The sequence below is a fragment of the Somniosus microcephalus genome, chromosome 7 (assembly GCF_052327205.1).
Source record: "Somniosus microcephalus isolate GS21.2 chromosome 7, FLI_Smic_1.0, whole genome shotgun sequence".
Lineage (NCBI taxonomy): Eukaryota > Metazoa > Chordata > Chondrichthyes > Squaliformes > Somniosidae > Somniosus > Somniosus microcephalus.
Genome location: NC_140993.1, coordinates 265,461,144 through 265,480,385, shown reverse-complemented (window position 1 = coordinate 265,480,385; position 19,242 = coordinate 265,461,144). Strand labels below are relative to the sequence as shown.

At 44.2% G+C, this 19,242-nt stretch overlaps 1 protein-coding gene across 2 annotated transcripts in view; it reads right to left on the bottom strand.

Moving 5' to 3' along the window:
• LOC147115297 (eukaryotic translation initiation factor 3 subunit E) overlaps nt 1–19,242 on the bottom strand; it is a 178,107-nt gene that overhangs the window by 35,359 nt on the left and 123,506 nt on the right. The gene's annotated exons all lie outside the window — the stretch shown is intronic.

The window sequence follows — 19,242 nt, the reverse complement described above, 5'->3', positions numbered from 1 at the left end:
AAAAGTACAAGAAATTTCTTCACAACACAATTAAAATGTGTTTGTCTGCATAACAGTCATTGCATCCCCAAAAAATTAATGAACGACATGAAACTCTTGGGTTGTTTCGGTAACATTATAAAGCACTAATTGAAAGTATTTCTAACGAAAAGTGAACATTTGTCGGAACAAGACAGGGATTCACCTGCAAGACCAGCCCAATGAGTTCTCCAATTTCAACTGCACTGCCAAACAGATGAGGGAGAAGAAAAGGAAATTTAAACAGAACAGGGGGCAAAGTAGCCTGCATGGCTCCAGAAAACCCCCAGCCGCCTGGTTACACTACAGTACCCAAGGCGGAGCTTGGAGGCTGCTCATGTGCCTGTCTCGCTGGCGTGATACATGGTGGTCCTGAAAAGGGAAGAGGGAAAAAAAACTCATCGGAGCTGGGGATGTCACATTAAATCATTTATTTTCCCCCTAAAAAAACAGATTTGCTCTCTTGATTACAATCATGCAATAAAACATCAGTGTGATTATTTGCAATGCATTTTTGACTCCCTCTGTGCATGCTCACCCGTTTGGTACCGTGCATCTGCACTCAGGTACTGCGCATGCGCAACTGGATCAACGCTTCACTCCACTCTGCTCCTTGCGGAGAAGGTCAGGGTATCTGAATGTTCGGGGTGTTTGCATGGGTTTGGGGAGGGGAGAGAGAGGGCAAGGGAGGGAGAGGAGATCGGAGCGAGGGGGGGGGGGGGGAGAGAGAGGGGCGATCGGAGAGGGAGAGAGAGAAGCGATCGGCGGGGGGAGAGAGAGGAGATCAGAGGCAGGAGAGGGGAGATCGGAGGGGGGAGAGGGAGGAGAACGGAGGGGGGGAGAGAGAGAGAAGCGATCGGCGGGGGGGGGAGAGATCGGAGGGGGGAGAGAGGGGAGATCAGAGGCGGGAGAGGGGAGATCGGAGGGGAGAAAGGGAGGAGAATGGAGGGGGGAGAGAGGGGAGATCAGGGGGGAGAGAGAGAAGCGATCGGCGGGAGAGAGAGAGATCGGAGGGGGGAAGAGGGGAGATCGGGGGGGAAAGAGAGGGGATCAGAGGGGAAATCGGGGGGGGGGGGAAGAGGAGATCAGAGAGAGAGAGAGGAGCTTGGAGAAGGGGGAGAAGGTCAGGAGCTGGTGGCCGGGTGTGGGGGTGGGGGGGGGAGAAAGAGCGGTCAGGAGCTTGGGAGGGAAGGTCAGGAACTTGTTTGGGGAGGGTTAGCACGGTGAGAACAGTGGGGAGGGGATGAATGTGATCCAGGTCTAAAGGAGGGGATGAGAGCAAGAACATTATCCAGATGGGAAGATAGATCACGTCCTCGCACCCTCTGTTGGGCCTGGATCACCCGCCCCCGCCACACCTGCACCATGTTCGCCCTCTACTCCCCTCCCTCGCCACGGTTCAAGAAGGCACCTCACTATAACTCTTTCAAGGGCAACTAGAGATGGGCAATAAATTAATTAATTTACATTTGTGTGTTATTTGTCGGACTCGACTATTCCAAAGTTCCCCTGGCCAGCCTTTCATCTTCCACCCTCAATGAACTTGAGCTCATCCAAAACTCTGCTGTCCGTATCCTAACTCGCAGCAAGTCCCATTCACCAGTGATCACCCCAGTGCTTGCTAAGCTGCACGGAGGTCCTGCACAGCCCGTTAAAGCGACCTCACACTCCAAAAAAAAATTAAGGGGAACATTGAAATAACAGTTCTGACAAAAGGTCATCAACCTGAAATGTTAACTCTTTCTCTCTTCACAGATGCTGCCTGACCCGCTGAGTGCTTCCAGCACTTTGGTTTTATTTCAGATTTCCAGCATCCAGAGTATTTTGCTTTTGTATTGGGAGAACATTGTCCACCAACACCTTGATTTTAAAATTCTCATCCTCAGGTTAAAATCCCTCCATGGCCTCACCCCCTTCCTATCCGAACTCGGCAGCGTGAGGGCTCCTAGCTGCACTGTTGAGCTCTGGTGCTGCGTGTCACAATGAATGGATCATATTACACATTGCAAAGTACTTGATTACTCAGGCAGGATCTAATTACACATTCCAGATCTGCTGGGTGTGTCTTGTCCTCCAAGGGAACCAATCAGAAATCTGGTTTTGCCCTCCAGAACTTTGGTGGTACAAATAGTTGCAGCCATAAAACATACAACTAATCTAAAAGTGCATGTACATAATCCAATAGTAGTGTTAACTACAGCTGTGCTGTCTAATAGCAATCACTGAGTAGCCACAAGTGAGGCTATGACTACACAGTTTTAGCCACAATCATGCATTTTAGTAGAAAACGCCTCACACACACTCACACAATACAGGTAAATGTACTTTACACCATTCAGTAACCAAGGAAGTAAAGCACTCACATCAATCAAAAAAACACACGCACATTCTCTGCTTTTCCTCTCACCATTTTACCAATCATCACACAGAAAGGTTCAAGTTCACATGCACACGCCGTGTGAATGAGTATTGAGATCACAGGCCCAACGACAGTGTCTGTTACTCATTGTTTATTTACCAATCAGAAATCCACTTAGCCAGATTCAGCTAGCGGCCAATGTATTGAACACGGATCTACAGCATTAGATAACTGATAAATGCCTACAAGGTTAAGTTGCAATATTATGAGTTGGCATTGCTCATGTGCTTGAGGGTCTTGTGCTTTGGCAAATTGTGCTCCAAGTCCTCATGTACTGAATCCTCAAGCAATATGCTTACCATCATTCACCCTTTGCAACCATAATATTAACAGCACTGGCTAGGATCTGATGCTCCACTAATCTGTAACGTGGGCATAAATTCTTGGGTATCTTATCCGGTGCCCAGTTTCATTGAACATGGTTAGCTCACACTGTTGATTACAGCAAAACTTTAGCATACAGCACTAAACTTTTAACAAATGCATTTATACAGCACCTTCTACTTCATCAGTACTCTACAGCCAGTAGATTAGTTCTAAAGTGCAGACACTTATATAGATAAATGCAGCAGCCAATTTGTGCTACGAAAGGTCTGACAAACAGCCAATGAACGACCGGCAGTTTTTGGTGGTGTTTAAGAGAGGAATGTTGCCCATAAGCACAGAAGAACTCCCCTGCTCTTCTTCGAATGGAGCCGTGGGATCTTTTACATCTACAACAGCAGGCAGGACCTCAGTTCAATGTCTCATCGGAAGGGTGGCACCATTTACAATGCAGCACAATCTCAGCACTGCACTGCAGCGTCAGCCTAGATTATAGGCTCAAGGCTGTCGCAAGGATTAAATGAAAGTTTTCTCAAGCACCAACAATGGTACAAGCTTACATTAATACATTTCTACCTCAGCACATCTTTTGACTTGTGCATTAAACATGGCCCAGAAATTCGGGTCCCAACGTGTGAGTACGCACGGGGTACTCACGCGTGGACCCGATGGAAGTGCCGGTTTCTTGCATGCACTGTGCAGGAAACCGGCACTTCCGTTCCTCTGAACGAAGGGGTTCAGAGGTCGAACGCGTGCACTTTGAACTTACTTTTTTTTCTCTTTTTTTTTTTCTATACAGGTTTTTCCGTGAGGGTAAGTCTTTAGATTTTAGAAATGTAAAAACCAGGCGTAAGGCCTGCATTTTAAAAGGTAAGTGGTCAATTAATTAAAATTAAAACATTTTTTCCACAGGTTTATTATTTTTTAAATACTTTAAAGCAAGGTAAGTTTATTTTTAGCCCCTTTTTTTATAAAATGATTTTTTTCAAAAATTTAAATTATTGTTTAAAATAGTTATTTAATGTAATTTATAGTTTATTTAAAAAGTGTGATTTAAAAAAAAATTTATTTGAAGGTTTACTGTTATTTTGGGGCCCGTATATTCATAAGTTTAGACAGGTCTTCCTGTCAATCTTATGAATGGGCTTTTCCCTCCTCTGATTGGCTGCCCATGGCTCACGTGATCCCAGGGGATGCATCGCACTAACGACGCCCCCGGGACACGCAAGCACAGTGCGCCGGGAGTTGGAGCAGGCCCCGGAGCGGATTTCCACGGGAGCCCAGAGCTCAACTGCAGGCGCGCAAGGTAAGTGCAGGTCGGGGGCTTGCACCCGCGGGAAGCCCCCGACCCGAATTTCTGGGCCGATATTTTTACTTTCAAACTCTACCCTGCACCTCTTCATGCAACTCTCAATTTTACACACAACTAACACAATGGGCCGGATTTTGCAACCCCTACGGGTGGGCATGAGGTGCGAAGCGCATGCGCTGAAACCCGGCACTTGCGATTGGTCAAGAATTCTCTTGACTGATCATCCGCATGCCCAAGAAGTGCCTCTGCGGGTGGAGAGTTGCGCTTTTTGCACAACTTCCGCCCACTGAATAACTGTCAAATTCTTATGCCTGCTTTTACCAGCTTAAGAGTTTTAAAAAATAGAAAAATGAAATTTGATAACTCATTTATAAATTTAAAAATACTCTTCAAAAAAGTTTATTTTTAGCCTTGTAAAAAGTTAATTTTTCTTCCAAAAAATTTAATTTGTTTTAACATATTTAATGAAATGGCATTTTAATTAATTTAAAATGTAATTTTTAAAAATTTAATCTGTTGGTGTACTTTTTAGGTGATCCCCATTCATACTTCTGATGGTTCCGTACATACAGAACTGTCAAAAGGTTGAATGGGGGGTTCCCTTCTTCCATTGGTTGGGCCGGCCCACGTGATCCCAGGAGCGCCTACGAACGACTTGCGCCCCTGGGATACGTGGGGCTCTGCCCGCGCAGACCCGGAGAGGCCCAGGATCGCAAGCCGCCATTCTTCCCGAGCCACCAGGTAAATTCGTAGACATTTTGCAAGTCGGAGGCATCTGCCTTCGAGAAGCCTCCGATTGCAAATGTTGGCCCAATAAGTTGAATTTTTATTACAGCTGTTACTCGTAACTTGACTTAAATGTATAACTTGAATTTAGATGAAATTGTGGACAAACGAAGGAAGGGGGAAATGGGGAAGGCAGTAACCAACAGTAACAAATATTCTTGGGTATTTGACAAAGCTTTTCCAGTCTGGGACAAAATTAGGAATGTCTGAAGTGATGCTTTAAAAAGACTGAGTTTGCCAGGGACATGCATCAATTCCTCTCTGCAACAATTCTAGCTTTCAAAAGAGAAAAAAGACAGCACATTATGCACATAAGTGTCTGTATATCATCAGGTCCCAAGACGGCACAGTGGGCTAACGTAACAAATGGTATAGTACCGAGACATATAGGCAAGAAAGGCCAACCTCGAGTCAATGATGAGCAAGTCAATCTTAGCTGGGGCACTAAATTTGGCATCACCGTTTCTTGGCAAGGGAAAAGTAAAAATGCCCATTTCCTGGCAATGATTCAATGACCACTGCTGGAAGAGCAGAGTCTTGCCTCTGAGGCTTAACCATGAATTCCACTCCCAATTCATAAGAGCAGACTCTTGGGAACGATCCCAACACCTGTGGAACCATACCCGAACATGAGTCATTGCCTCAATAAAGGGAATATGAAGAGCAGAAAAGGTGAGGAAAAACTGAAGGGGGAAGACAGACAGTACTTTTAATAAATCTAATTACTTCTAATGAATCAAGGACAATTAAACAAGTCCATTACATCACTGCACACAGACCAGTGTTTGAGATTTAAATGTTGGGTTTAATTTTGTACAAGGTTCTTGGCAATTGAACCCGCTATTCAACAGCAAATCCTTCTTCAGCCATGAAGGCTTTGGCACCCACAGGTACCATCAATGCTTCTCAAGCATCAGCCAACAGCAGGTACAATTCAGCGCAGAGAGATTAGTCTTCCTCCTAACAGAATTAATGGTCTAGTTGAGGATTGGGGGAACCTATGAGGTGGGAGTCGAATGAAAGGAACTTTAGCACTGAACCTCAATCTATTTGTTGTTGTTGTTTCATATGACGAGAAGCAGCTTTGATGGTCTCCTGAGATGCTGAGTGGAGAAATGAGGTGCCTCCCGCAACAGATCTCAATGGGCAGGTTGGTGTGATGCGTTCCATGGTCTGGGACTCATGGCCACAGTCCCACTTCGGGTCATCCCTCATCGTCCACTTGTGGAGCAGGAGGCCGCACCGTACATGCCCTGTGTGGATTGGGTTGAGCGCTGTGCACGGTTTGAGGGAGGTCGAAGCCAGGGACCTCTGCTGTTGGGTCAGCGATGAGCTGTTGGTTCTTTATGCTGCATGATCCCACGATTCCGTCCATCTGGATAGTGGGTCCATACCAGCTGCATGAATATTGGCTGCTGTTTCCCAGAATGGCCGGCGTGATTTTAAGCGCATTCGTGATGGTTTTTTCAAGTCTTCGTGAATGGGAAGGTCGATGTTGCTCATGGTTTTTTCCATCTCACGGAGCGCGGTGGCATTGCGGCGAGTGGGGCGATGTGCGACAGCACCGGGAGCCACTCAGTTGGAGTGGACTTGAGCATCCCCGACACCGTCCTCATGGCAGCATTTAGTTGCACGTAGATGATCTTTGAGTGGCGGCTGCAGGACCATGAGGCAGAGCAGTATTCTGCAGTAGAGTAGACTAGGGCCACTGGTGTGGTGCAAAGTATTCTGGCTGTGCTTTCCCCATGACATTCCAGCGATCTATTGATCGGCGATTACCAATGGACTTTGAAAAAAATTAAGTAGTAACCTGCCCCCTCGTACACCAAAATAAAACTGACAATTAATGGCAGAAACAGCTTGTATGTGCAGCACAAGAAAAATCCAGAGACAGATTTGAACAACAAACAGGTTCAGTTCAGCTCCTTGGCCAACACATTTCTTTGCTTCCCAAATTTTTTTGCTGGAGTTGAGGTTTCTGACAACATGGAATGAAATCTGCTTCTGTGAAGAATGATGTCAAGTGATCTATTGCTTGAGCACAAGCCAACACCTAGCCTGAATGCATGATAGCACATTTTTTTCCCATTTCACAATGAAAATATTTGTAGGACTGCGCTTATATTTCCCCACCCCAAGAGTGCTGAACCCGCTGCCACATAAGTCTGCCGATATGTATGGAGCAAGCTGTAAACTCAAGGAATATGTTCATTTTAACCACTCGGCTCTCCTAAGTTTTAAAGGAAATTAATTTGAATGTGTGCCAGAAAAAGACCAACTTTGTTTGCAATTGAGCATGTTGGTGTGAACACATAGCAGCTCTCAAATCTGTGTTATGGACTGGAGAGCACTAAGCAGTTTGGCAATTCCACACATGTCCTTAAAGTCACATTAAAAGAATTCCTTTCCCCACTTAAAGTATTTGACTAATTAAATTGATAATGCAAACAGTGCTGCCCCCTTTCTCCAGTTAACTGCAAGGCAAATTACTTACGCTGTCGCCAGGACATTATTCAGCAATCTCTTAATGCTCTAACTGTTCAGACTACTGTTTTAGTGCTGAACTTTGATCATTCTACCCACGTGCTAGTGGACACGCGAGATGCTGGGGGGGGGGGGGGGGGCGTTTAAGAGCAGGGAGAAGACAGCAAACCACAAGTTTAATAGCCATCTGAATATGGGTTTTTGCCAACTTGGGTTCCTGAAACTCAGTTGAGACAAGCCCGGCTTGGCAGTTCCTGAGTATCACATGGGACACAATCTCCAGAGCTGCCGATGTCTGCATGCTTCTGTGCACCCAGCTGGCATTAGTGTCTGCTTAACAAGATGTAAGAAAAATGGTCACTAATGGTCAGGGGTGATCAACAGACAATTTAAGCTTTGGGGGTGGGGGGGGGGGGGTGGGAGGAAGAGGAAGGAAAAAAGGGGATGAACTCTGAACATTCTACTGGGAAATACTGCTGTGCATTCCTTCAGCAGCAAATAATTCAACGGTCTCATCCTATTGAACAGAACACTGTGCACTAATCCAACTAATTTCTAGTTAAAATCTGGTATATCTCTAACCTTTACCAGTTCTGACGAAAGGTCATCGATGCTGCCTGACCTGAGTATTTCCAGCATTTTCAGTTTTTATTTCAAATTTCCAGCATCCGCAGTATTTTGCTTTTGTAATTTCTAGTTAAGGTGGATTTCAATCTAATTAAGTTATTCTGCCATTAATTTCAAGTGTTGAACAATCTTCATTATTTGTTCACGCGACGTGGGCGTCACTGGCAAGGCCGGCATTTATTGCCCATCCCTAATTACGCTCGAGAAGGTGGTGGTGAGCCACAGTTAAGAGTCAACCACATTGCTGTGGGCCTGGAGTCACATATAGGCCAGACCAGGTAAGGACAGCAGATTTCCTTCCCTAAAAGACATTAGTAAGCCAGATGGGTTTTTAATGACAATCCGGTAGTTTTATGGTTATCATTACTGATACTAGCTTTTTATTCCAGATTTATTTAATTAACTGCTGTGGTGGGATTGGAAATCATATTAGTCCAGGCATCTGGATTACTAGTCCAGTAACATAACCATGGTATGCTACCGTACCACATAAAATCTCATGTGGAGAACTTGCATTGAATACTTTCCTAAAATCCAAATAAATGGACTTCTTTTTCACCCAATTTAGTTGCAATCTCAATGAATTCCAGTGAACTTGAGGGGCAAAATCTTGAGATATGTTGTTGCAAAAAGTACAACTCCTTGAACATCACACAGCATTAATTTTTTTCAAAAATGTTTTAAAAATCAAATTGAAGTAGCATTTTCAGTTTATTCACAGAAACGCTTAAAAAAATTCTCTTTGGTTCATGATCCCTGAAATGAACACAATTTCCTAATCAAATATAGAGATTTGAAGAAAAATGTTTTCAAGAATGGGGGAATCATAGTGCAGTGCAGCCAGTGACGCGTTCCCTCTCATCTTGGGTTTAGATGAAGAGTAAATGACAGGATGTGACACACGGTGTTCCCCAGGGATCTATACTAGGACCTCAGCCTTTCACCATATTTATCAAGGACTAGGATCCAGGAGGGATGAAAAAATAGAGAGCTGTATATCAAGGTTTGCAGATGACATCAAGTTGGGTGGCACAGTAAGCAGTGCAGGTGGGAGCAGGAAGTTACAACGGGACATAGATAGATTAAATAAGTGGGCAAAACAGTGGCAAGTGAGTTCAATGTGGGGAAATGCAAGGTCATTCACTTTGGATCCAACAAGGGCAAACCGGAGTATTTTCTTAATGGTGAGAAACTAGGAACTGTGGAGGAGCAGAGAGATTTGGGTGCCCATGTAAAAACTAGTGGGCAGGTACAAAAATTTATTGCAAAGGATAATGGAATTTTGGTCTGTATCTCGAGGGAGCTGGAATACAAAGCGGAGGAAGTTATGTTACAGTTGTAAAAAGCTCTGGTTAGACCTCATCTAGAGTACTGCGTTTAGTTCTGGGCACCGAACCTCAGGAAGGATATATTGGCCTTGGAGTGGGTGCAGTGCTGATTCACCAGAATTATACCGAGGCTATAAAGGTTAAATTAGGAGGATAGGTTACATAAACGTATATTCCTTTGAGTAAAGAACATTTAAGGGGTGATCTAATTGTGGTATTTAAAATAACAAAGGAATTCCAGAGTAAATAGAGAAAAACTATTTCCTCTGGTGGGGAATCCAGAACAAGGGGGCATAAACTTAAAATTAGAGCCAGGCCGTTCAGGAGTGAAATCAGGGAGCACTTTTTCCACACAGAGGAGTGGAAATCTGGAACTCACTCCCCAAAAGGCTGTAAATGCTGTGTTAATTGAAATTTTCAAGACTGAGATTGAACTATATTTGTGAGCCAAGCGTATCAAGGGAGATGGAGCAAAGGCAGGTAAATGGAGTTTAGATCAGCCATGATCTAATTGAATGGTGGAGCAGGCTCGAGGGGCTGAATGGTGGAGCAGGCTCGAGGGGCTGAATGGCGGAGCAGGCTCGAGGGGCTGAATGGCGGAGCAGGCTCGAGGGGCTGAATGGCGGAGCAGGCTCGAGGGGCTGAATGGTGGAGCAGGCTCGAGGGGCTGAATGGCCTGCTCCTGTTCCTAAGAACTGGTCAATTAGATACACTCAGGCTATAGGTAGACAGGAACATCAGCATTTTGCGCGACCACATTAAAAATGGCAGCCAATGCAAGGTTGCAGGAGAACCAATTTGCACAGAATTTATTTTTTAAAGGTTCTTTTTCGCAGACCATGGGTAAAATTAAATTTTCAGCACCAACAGTAGCCAATTAAGGAATACACCATACCTTTTAAATTTATTAACTAACTAATTCAGCTGGCAATTCTGCAACAACTTTTGAGAAAACTGAGTGGATGGAAGAGTGCATTCACACTCCACGAGTTTAGCATTGGTGCAAAGCCCAAACAACTTGGTGTGGAAATCGTATGACACGGATTCTGAAGCAAAGCAAGACTCCCTCCTCTAGGGCCTTGACTCCGGATTCTAGTTGCATTTCCACTATGACTGCAGCGTGGCCGTGCCTTCAGCTGCCTAGGCCCGAAGCTCTGGAATTCCCTCCCTAAGCCCCTCTACCTCTCTTTCCTGCTATAAGACGCTCCTTAAAACCGACCTCTTTGACCAAGCTTTTAGTGAGCTGTCATAATGTCTCATTCTTTGGCTCAGTGTCAATTTTTGTCTGATTGCACTCCTGTGACGCACCATGGGACATTTTACTACGTTAAAGGCGCTATATAAATGAAAGTTATTGTTGCTGGATGCAAACGAAAGCACTAGTTATAATCCAAGTTAAAAGCAAAAGCTTAAGGTTTAAAGGGTTAATTATAACTCACAGTGAATCCCAACCTAAGCTTCACAATAAACATGTTTTTATCATCTTTGCAAGAACTTAAAACTACTGTAGCAGAGTGAGACTGACAGCCTAAAAACTCGACGGGTCTAAGCAAACCACTTTGATTAATGTTGGGGAAGAAAGGGTGTTCGAGCTCTGTAGCGCTAAAGCGGTGTATCTCGATTTTCTTACTCTGTGCGAAATCATGTTCACAAGCTGACTCATCAGCGCTGGTTTGTGACAAGCTGGAGGCCTCCATTCCTCAACAGCTCCAATAGGACCGGCGTGCACTACATTGGGGAAGACTGCTTTTCAACTCAATAAAAACAAGACGACATTCCCACAAGACTTACACTGAAGATAACGGATTGTCAAACTGCCATTGTTTCTTTCGGTCTATAATGAGGGAGAGCGAAGCAATTTTTTCCCCAGTGATGGTCTATTGATGGCACCACTTTAGCAATTATCCCATTCCCCTCAACAGCATCTACTTGCATTAATGTTAACAAAATACCACTCCTTTAGAGTGGGGAATGCCTGCAGCGTAAAGCCAATCTTCAGTTCTCTCCACATTACTGAAGTGCTAGTTTGGCTCTTGCATCCTCCATTTAAAAAAAAAAATTATTTCCTTGACCTTTAAGATCTGCTGTAATTTAGCCGTCCTAAAAATAAATGAATGGGCTCCGTTACATGCTGCAATTATAAAGTAGCATTTTCACAAAGGTGCCATTTTGAATAGTCAGCTCTAAGTGGCTTGTCACTAAAACAATGTTCAGTTTCCTAGGCCTTTCCGCTTAACTTGAGCGTATTCACACGACTGTTTCTAAAATTTACCGCAGAATTTTCAAGTGTGATGGTATCAAAGCCGCAAGACAGCAGTGATTACTCGATATCAAATAAAAATATATCTATATATCTATCTATATAGAGACAAAACTTTACAGCCTATTTCGCTGCAATATTGTGCATATTTAATGAGGCCTGTAGGTCAGCAGAATATCTAGTCAGCTCGTTGAGAACGTACTCGCGAGAAGCGAGCATGACTGATCTCTGCACCTTCCACACCTCAAAGGAATATCGTATCACACAAATGTTTTTGCCTGCTTAAAAGGGAGCAAATTATTCAACAAGTCTTGCAATCTGAGCAAGCCCCATACTCAGACCTACTATTATATATTCCTAAATAACTGAAAGCAAACATAAAACTACACGTGAACACACAAGTGCAAGAGACACTCCATTCAGATGAGATGCCTGCCAGGAGTAGGTCTGCAGTAGGAGGTCTGGGTCAGCTCGAGTATGATATTCGACGTGTCCTGCACAACACACAGAGCAAGGTGCTCAGTGAAACAATTGAAAATTCACAACTACTTACTTTCAAAGTCAAACCTCAAATGCACGACACCTTGCTTCAGTGGTAGCTGTCTTACCTCCAAGTCAAAAGCTGTGGGTTCAAGAGCACCTCCATGATTTGAGGATATAATCTGGGCTGACACTTAAGTGCAGTACCGTAGAGGCTACTGCAGTGTTGGAGGTGGCATCCTTCGCACAAGATGTTAAAACGAGGCCCAATTTACCTGTTCAGTTGGCCTGTTAAAGATCCTGTGGAATTATTTAAAGAGCAAGTATAGTTCTCCCAATACCCTGACCAGCATTTACCTGTCAAGCAAAAGCAAACTGATCAGATTTACTTCATTGCTGTTTGTGGGACACACCACATCACTTTGGTATATACCAAACAAACTTTAGTTACAAATTTAAAAACTTGTGTAAATGTGCAAAGATGGCTGAAAAGACACACACACACAACACAGTAGTGAAAAGTAACTAACAAAGCTGAAATAACTAAAATGGTTTCTTTGCAGCCAAATTACAAAGACAGGGAACTGTTACTTGATTTTATAGCTGCACTGCTTGATTAACAGGATGCTATCAATCCTGAAGGTTGAGAAACCTGTTTTAATGTTTCAGATGTCAAGTGTTTCTGTTTAAGGCCAGGTATTACTCAAAAGGAATGAACTACAGATGTCCAAACCAGTGCTTACAGAACCTCATTAAAGACAGAAAAGAAGGGCACTGATATAATTCTAAGTGATTTATTTTCTTGTGCTAAGTTAATGTGAACCCGGAGAAGCCTTCATGCATCTGACTACCGAAAAACTCCCACTGATAAGGTAACAAGTTGACTGCAATTCATTGATAATCCAGAACATAAAATAGAAGCACGGTGGCATAGTGGTTAGCACTGTTGCCTCACAGCGCCAGGGACCCGGGTTCAAATCCGGCCTCGGGTGACTGTCTGTGTGGAGTTTGCACATTCTCCCCGTGTTTGCGTGGGTTTCCTCCGGGTGCTCCGGTTTCCTCCCACAGTCCAAAGATGTGCGGGTTAGGATGATTGGCTATGATAAATTGACCCTTAGTGTTAGGGGGATTAAATACATGGGGTTACGGGGATCGGGTGGGATATGTGTCGGTGCAGGCTCGATGGGCCGAAATGGCCTCTATCTGCACTGTGGGGTTTCTGTGATTCTGTGAAACACTACCACTTCCTTTACAACATGTTTGCCTCAGTGTAACATACAGTCTGATAATAGCAGATTTCCTAAAACAGTATTGTTTTGGCTTAAAAAGAGACCTTGGAGTATGTTACTAATGTTGATTTTTGTCACCGTGAAATTTGAGCTAATATCGTGAATTAAAACTAAAATGAATTCAGATTTGAATAACTTCTGTACTGTCCATTTTACAACTGATGGTATTTGAAAACTTCCAAAAACATTTCATACCTAAGTTATAATACTGATGTCAGTATCATTTTAGAAGCAGTGCAGGAGGATAGTGCAGAATTATAGCCTTTTCTCAGACTGCTTTTGGAGCAGGGTATAGAGATATGTATAAATATATAATATCCGAGAAGAACAGACAGATGGGACGGTGACATGGAGGAGCGAGATAGAGGAGAGAAAAGCGAGAGCGAGAGGGCAAGAGCGAGGGGGGGCGAGAGCGAGGGGGCGAGAGCACAAAGGGGTGAGAGGGCGAGAGTGAGAGCGAGGGGGGCGAGAGCGAGGGGGGCGAGAGCGAGGGGGGCAAGAGCGCGAGGGGGCGAGAGTGAGAGCGAGGGGGGCGAGATCGACCTTGTATTCATTCTATACAACTTTTCTCTTGCACTGGTCATTTATAACTTTGCGCTCTCAATGTAATCTCCCAACTTGCCATTTACAATTCAGCAGGTCATCTATCATCAGGGTAGGATTACCAAAATCCCAGCTGTCAAAGTCGCCAAGGTGCTGCACGACGTACACCATCGAATATACTGTCGCAATTAGATTCTGCCAACACTCGGCTTATTCCATCCAGTCAATGCCTATTGCACAGATATTCACAAACATGCATTATCAGAAACATATAATTACCTGACACGAAAACTTGATGTTAAGTTGTTAAGTATTACTTCGTTAAACTCTTGTGTGTTTGGGGGGGGGGGGGCGGAAAGAGGGGAGAGTGACTAATAGTGTCATTTTGGTCTTTGTAGAATATCACAAAGCAGGTGGTGTTAAATGCAATTTCTTCCAGTTCAAAGAGAGGTCACAGAATCCCCACAGTGCAGATAGAGGCCATTTCGGCCCATCGAGCCTGCACCGACACATATCCCACCCTATCCCCGTAACCCCACGTATTTAATCCCTTAACACTAAGGGTCAATTTATCATAGCCAAATCAACCTAACCCGCACATCTTTGGACTGTGGGAGGAAACCGGAGCACCCGGAGGAAACCCACGCAGACACAGGGAGAATGTGCAAACTCCACACAGACAGTCGCCCGAGGCCAGATTTGAACCCGGGTCCCTGGCGCTGTGAGGCAACAGTGCTAACCACTATGCCACCGTGCCCCCATTCACCTCTGCTTGACTGCTTTAAAAAAAATAACTATTTACAGTAATTTACAAGACACAGTACTGTTGCAGAGATGGTCGGCAACGGAAAGATGCACGGTAGTTTCATCTTTTCTATTTTTGATGGCATCTTATAAAACCTCGCTCAAATTGGCTGGAGAAATTTATATAGCTGGCATTTATCTACTTGCTTCGGATAGGGAAAACACTAGTTATTTTCCAGGAACCAAACAAAAATGGCAGCGCACAGTCTGCAGAGATCTCTTGCAAGTGGACCCCTTCTTACTCCCACAAGGCCCCCATTATCTCAAGACACAGTGAACAGTGCTAAAGAGGACATGTTAATATCTATATAATAGTCTTAAACTAGTGCACCTTTCATCACACTGTTACAGGTGCAAAACCATCTCTTTAAATAAAGCTTCTGACCAGGAACCTACAATTTACAGGTAATTTACTGACCCCTAGCTGCTTTCAGCAATTTACAAGCAGCTATTAGCTACCCGGGATTCCCATAGGGAGAACGTGAACAGTGACCTTAAAGAGACAGGCCAGGTGAGCAGCTGAAACCTTGCCCCAGGCCCAAACCTAGCCGTGAACAATGGCAGATTACCAACTCCTGCGTCCAGTATGCACAAATCTCTCTCACACACACACACACACACACAGGCAACACAAATTTAAGAGAATGCCAGTCACAGTGCTAATGCTAGGTATTTCTGACCTTATCCATGAAATTCACACACGCTTTCCAATCTACAAAATCAAACAATTATGCCCTGATTTTAAGTTAACACGCCCAACGAGACCAGGGTACAGTCGGGCCGGAGTGTAAATCAGGATTCCAGCCCAAATGCGTCCAGATCTCAAGAGGCTCAGTTATAATCAGGGCTTTAGACACTGACTGATCAGCCGACTGTTTATTCTCAACAATTAAACTTTGCTACCTTAAAAGGGATACTCTGGCTCATCTCTTCTGTATTAGAACATATGAAAATAAGAAATAGGAGCAGGAGTAGGCCATTTGCCCTCATGGCTGATCTCCTACCTTAACTTCCCACGCTATCCTCATGTCCCTTGATTTCCTTAGAGTCCAAATATCGATTGATCCAGAGGGCTGTGGAGGCTCAGTCGATGAGGATATTCAAGATGGAGAATACCAAAGATTCACCACCCTCAGTGAAGAAATTTCTCCTCATCTTAGTCCTAAATGGCCGACCCCTTATCCCGAGACTATGACCCCGGTTCTAGATTCCCCAGCCAGGGGAAACATCCTCTCAGCATCTCAAGCCCCTTAAGAATTTTATAACTTTCAATGAGATCACCTCTCATTCTTCTAAACTCTAGGGAATGTAGGCCGAGTCCACTCAATCTCTCCTCGGGGATCAATTCCCCCATTCCAGGAATCAGTCAAGTAAACCTATTACACGACCAATGTTACCTAATTTATTTTGGGTGCGCGGTCCCTTTAACGGGCTGCGCCGCCCACTCAAAGTTTCGCGCATGGCGAAATTTCACATTGGAAGAGCCAGTCCCGCCCGGGACCGGCAGACAGCCGCGCAGCTTAGAGGGAACGTCGTACACACGACATAATATTCCCTGTGAAAGTCCCATCTTTCAACTGGACGTGAGCAACGTGACAGGAAATCTGCATCATAAAATGTTCCAAGAACTCGTGCATTCCTAATTATTTGAAAAAACAAACTGTTGCAACAAGGACTGCGCAGTTGGTCACAGTTGTGAAAGGGTTTTCAATAAAACACAGATTTTTTTTTTTTTTTTTTTTTTTTTATAAACGATCTATTCTAAACATATCTGCGAACGTCCGATCACCTCTATGCTCGGGTGCCCCTCGCCCAGTCCATTAACAAAAGTAACAGACCGACACCTGAATGAATCCCCCTGGAACAAAGGACCTGCCTTCAGAAATTTTAATCCATTTTATTGCTCCCTTAATCTAGAAACGCTAAAAGCACAACTAACTAAAAAGAGCCATGACTCGGGGAAATAGTTCTCACTCGTGCCTGCTGCTTTATATCAGTGAACAGGCGTCAACGACCATCACTAATGGGCAGTAGAACTCGGGCACCTGGGCCCGGATCACCTACCTAAAATTAAAATGAACCAGCAGCTCAGATTAGGCACTTAATGGCTTTGAAAGGCTGCAGGCTGATGCACAGAAAATAGGCTCTTCAATATACCCCTGTACAATTTTAGGAGACATTTTTCACGGGCTGCATTACTTTAAGGAAATGTCGCCCCCTGTGCCCCACCCCACCCCTACAACTGTGTGGTTAGTGATGCAAATCAGTGTATCCTATCTAGTCATTGTCGCCTGCTTAGCTCCAAACAAATCATACACACTTTTAGTAAGTGAGTTTGAGGCTTTCTATTTTTATATCTTGAAGCTCCTGACACTTCGAACAATTCAACTAACACCTCCACCCACCCCCCCCGCCACCGCAGAAGGATAGTAACGTAAACTCGAGGAACAGCACCTCATCTTCCGATTAGGCACTTTACAGCCTTCCGGACTCAATATCGAGTTCAACAATTTCAGATAATAATCCCTGCCCCCATTACATTTTTGCTTATATTTTATCCACATCTTTGTTTTGGCCCTTTCCCCCGCACCCCCCGCACTTTTTTTTCTCTCTCCCACATGGCAGCTGTCTCTCATCCAGAACATTTCACACCTAATCTAGAGCCGTCTTTTGTCTCCACTAGTCCTATCACCATCTCGTCTGCTTTTGAATACCTCTTAATGTCTCTTCACTTCTTTTGTTCTCTCCCAGCCCTGCCTTTCGATCTATTTCATTTCCTTTCCAGTTTTGAAAAAGGGTTTCGACCCAAAACGTCTACTCTAATTTCTCTCCACGGATGTTGCCTGGCCTGCTGAGTTTTTCCAGCATTTTCTGTTGTTATTTTGGATTTCCAGCATCTGCAGTATTTTGCTATCGTACTAGTTAACAAGGGAGACTGATTCCGTTTTTTTGTGTTTCATTAGGTAATTTATAGCGACTCCACATGCATGTTAAGCATTAGTTTAACAGTTGCTACTTCAAGTCAAGTTCAAATACTGCATGCATCCTGTGGTGTCGAACATAGCTCGGCTCTGTAAAGTCCAGGCAATCTGCTTCCAATACTGCAACTGTATTACACCAATTATTACAAATAAGTCACAAGCCTGTCGGAATCAGCCGCACCTCAAACAGCTCCGAGGGAAAACAGAGCATATAGGTGATTCAAACAGCGGTCAAATTTCATTCAAATGCACACTCACATCAAACAAATAAATAATCAACGGGAAACAAGGGGCAGATGTGTTAAGGAGCATTTCTGCAAAACGTTAACATTCAGTAAATATCTTGATTTTTTTTTTTTAAAAACAAGGAGGATTTCCCATTTTGATTTGAAGCATCCCATCATCCCTATGAAAGGAGACACAAGGAGGAGAGAGACGCTCTCCATTCCTTTCAGGATTTCAGCCCAAGTTTAAATACAATTATTTCACTGTCTTCTAACCCACATATGGTGGGGAGGAGGAGAGAAGTATGCCTGGGTTAAACTGGCCTACATACCAGCAGTTTTAACACCTGATCCCCATCAAGTGATCTTTATCATCACCATAAGTCAACAGATTTCAAGATTGATTTTCTTGGGTATTACAGATTGCAAGACTTAGTTATATCCAACTGAGCCACGATATATACACCCCCATCAGCTCACACGTGGCCATTCTGGTCATCATTGATAAGGTACAAAATACCGCAGCAGCGAGGAAATCTGTACTTAACAGATTCTGTGCATGTAACTCCTAACTTGAAAGACCAAATCACAAGCAAATATTTTGAGTTCATATTAGCAAGAGGAGAACATCCAAATCCCACTCCAACGAATACTATTAAAATCACGTGATCATTAAATTTGAAGCATCGAGAACTACTTCACGCAAACTTGAGCCGTCGCGTCTCTTAAATCAGCTCCAGGAGAAAAACAGAGCCGGTGACTGAAACAGCACGTTTCATTCAAATGCACACTCCTATCAAACAATACACATTGACAGCAAATAAGGGGCAGGTGCATCAAGGAGCAGAGGATCCCCATCTGGCCTAGATTCAAATCCAGGCCATGAATTTGAATTCTTTCAAACTCCAACATTCCACTCAATCCCCTAGTTGAAAATAGATCTTATAAAATCACCCCTCCCTATCTCTGTAGCCTCCTCCAGTCCTACAGCTCTCTGAGATATCTGCCCTCCTCCAATTCTGGCCTTTTCAGCATCCCCAATTTTAATCGCGCCACCTCTGGCGACCATGTCTTCAGCTGCCTGAAGGAGGAGGAGGGCCCCAAGCTCTGGAATTCCCTCCCTAAACCTCTCCGCCTCTCTACTTCTCTCTCCTCTTTTAAGATGCTCCTTAAAACCTACCTCACTGACCAAGCTTTTGGTCATCTCTCCTGATAGCTCCTTCTGTGGCTCAGTGTCAAAAATGTTATTGATTACAGACCTTCCCTTTTGTTCTTTCCTCCCCTCCCCTCCCCACTTTCTCTGCAGTTGCTTAAAATCTGTTACAGGAAACTTTCGATTTACCGGCACCTAAATAACCCGAAA